Source organism: Helianthus annuus, chromosome 3 (assembly GCF_002127325.2).
Source record: "Helianthus annuus cultivar XRQ/B chromosome 3, HanXRQr2.0-SUNRISE, whole genome shotgun sequence".
NCBI lineage: Eukaryota > Viridiplantae > Streptophyta > Magnoliopsida > Asterales > Asteraceae > Helianthus > Helianthus annuus.
Window position 1 is genome coordinate 50244795 of NC_035435.2, and position 2981 is coordinate 50247775.

Here is a 2981-nt window from a genome sequence, read left to right on the forward strand (position 1 = left end):
TTTGCAACAAGAAGCAAGTGGTGATCAAGACACCATCTGGTAAGTCACTTACCATTCAAGGAGATACCCAGTATGGATTACCTGAGCAAGTGTCTATGCTCAAGGCATCTAGGTGTCTGAAGAAGGATTATGTCATTTATATGGCACAGGTGACTATTGATGAGCAGAAGCCCAAGGTTGAAGATATTCCAGTCATTTCTGAATTCCCTGAAGTATTTCCTGAAGAACTACCTGGTTTACCACCAGATAGGCAAGTAGAATTAAGAATTGATATCATCTCTGGAGCAGCACCTGTCGCGAGAGCGCCTTATAGGTTGGCACCAACAGAAATGAAGGAGTTGAGGACACAACTAGATGATTTGCTAGCTAAAGGATTTATTAGACCTAGTTCATCTCCATGGGGAGCACCAATCCTGTTTGTCAAGAAGAAGGATGGGTCAATGCGTCTATGCATTGATTACCGTGAACTTAATAAGGTTACTATCAAGAATAGGTATCCTTTGCCCAGGATCGACGATCTGTTTGATCAATTGCAAGGGGCAAGCTACTTTTCTAAGATTGATTTGAGGTCAGGCTACCATCAATTGAACGTTAAAGATGAAGATGTACACAAGACTACGTTTAGGACTCGCTATGGTCATTATGAGTTCTTAGTGATGCCTTTTGGGCTCACTAACGCACCTGCCGCATTCATGGATATCATGAATCTCGTCTGCAAGCCTTACTTGGATAAATTTGTCATCGTCTTCATCGATGACATTCTCATTCACTCGAAGAGCCAAGCTGACCATGAGAAGCATCTCTGTTGCATTCTTAAGCTGCTTCAACAGGAAAAGCTCTATGCCATTCAAAGTGTGAATTTTGGCTTCGTGAAGTCCAATTCCTTGGACATGTTGTTAGTGAGCGTGGTATCCAAGTGGATCCTGCTAAGATAGAAGCCATTATGAACTGGAAAGAGCCAAAGACGCCTACGGAAATTCGCAGTTTTCTAGGACTGGCAGGATACTATAGGCGATTTATTGAAAACTTCTCAAGAATTGCAGCACCCCTGACTCTACTCACCTGCAAGAATAGCAAGTTTTATTAGGGGCCTAAGCAGCAAGAATCTTTTGATATTTTGAAGCAGAAGTTGAGCAACGCTCCGGTATTGACGTTGCCTGATGGGATCGATGAGTTTGTGGTATATTGTGATGCATCACACGCCGGTATGGGTTGTATGCTTATGCAGAAAGGCAAAGTTATTGCCTATGCTTCACATCAGTTAAAGGTGCACGAGAAGAATTACACCACCCATGACTTGGAGCTGGGTGCCGTTGTATTCGCACTAAAACTGTGGAGGCATTATTTGTATGGAACCAAGTGTGTGATCTATTCTGATCACATGAGCCTTCAACACTTGTTTAATCAGAAGGACTTAAACATGAGGCAGCGACGTTGGATGGAAACTTTGGATGATTATGATTGTGAGATAAGATACCATCCTGGCAAGGCGAATGTAGTCGCCGATGCCTTAAGTCGAAAGGAAAGAGTGAAGCCTATAAGAATCAATGCCAAGAGCATTGAATTAAAGAATTGTTTGAATGAAAGGTTGTTAGCTGCACAGAAGGAAGCTGTGCTAGAAGCTAACTATCCTGATGAAAAGCTAGGAGTAACTGAAGAACAGTTATCCTATGGCAAGGACGGAATCCTGAGGTTAAATGGACGAATATGGGTTCCAGTTTATGAAGGATTCGGGATGTTATCCTCCAGGAAGCCCATAGTTCTGAATATTCCGTTCATCCTGGAGCTGATAAGATGTACCAGGATCTGAAGGCAAATTATTGGTGGATAGGCTTAAAGAAGTCTATAGCTGCCTATGTAGCCAAATATTTGACGTGCGCACAAGTTAAAGCTGAACATCAAAAGCCGTCAGGTTTGTTACAACAACCTGAAATTCCCACATGGAAATGGGAAATGGTGACAATGGATTTCATCACCAAGTTGCCAAAGACCAAGAAAGGAAATGATACTATTTGGGTGATAGTAGACAGACTGACTAAGCCAGCACATTTCCTACCCATTAAGGAGACTTATAGCTCCGACATGTTAGCCCAATTGTACGTAGATAAGATTGTATCTCTGCATGGCGTACCAGTGTCTATTATCTCTGATAGAGATACCAGATACACATCACATTTTTGGAAAAGTTTCCAACAGTCCTTGGGCACGCGCTTAAATTTCAGTACGACTTACCATCCTCAGACAGACGGGCAGAGTGAGCGTACCATCCAAACTTTGGAAGACATGCTTCGTGCATGTGTGATAGACTTAGGTGGTAGTTGGGATAACCACCTGCCATTGATCGAGTTCTCCTATAACAATAGCTACCATACAAGCATTCAGGCTGCGCCTTTTGAGGCATTATATGGTAGGAAATGCAGAACGCCTATTTGTTGGGCAGAAGTAGGAGAAGTTCAATTATCAGGACCTGACATAGTCTTTGAAACGACAGATAAGATTGTCCAGATTCGTGACCGCCTGAAAGCTACCAAGGATAGGCATAAGAGTTATGCTGATAAAAGGCGAAAACCTCTAAAGTTTGAGGTTGGTGATAAAGTCTTACTTAAAGTATCACCCTGGAAGGGGGTGATGCGATTTGGTAAGAAAGGTAAGTTAAGCCCAAGGTATATAGGACCATTCGAGATCATCGAATGTGTAGAAACAGTGGCTTATAAGTTAAACTTACCTGAAGAGCTCAGTGGTATTCACAATGTATTCCACATCTGCAATCAGAAGAAATGTCTAGCAGATGAATCGCTAGTCATACCACATACAGATGTGCATATAGATGAGAGCTTGAAATTTGTGGAAAAACCTCTGTCGATTGAGGATCGACAGGTTAAGAAGCTTCGGAGGAAGCATGTGCCTATTGTAAAGGTTAAATAGGATGCCCGCAGAGGTCACGAGTACATATGGGAGGTAGAATCCACAATGAAAGAAAA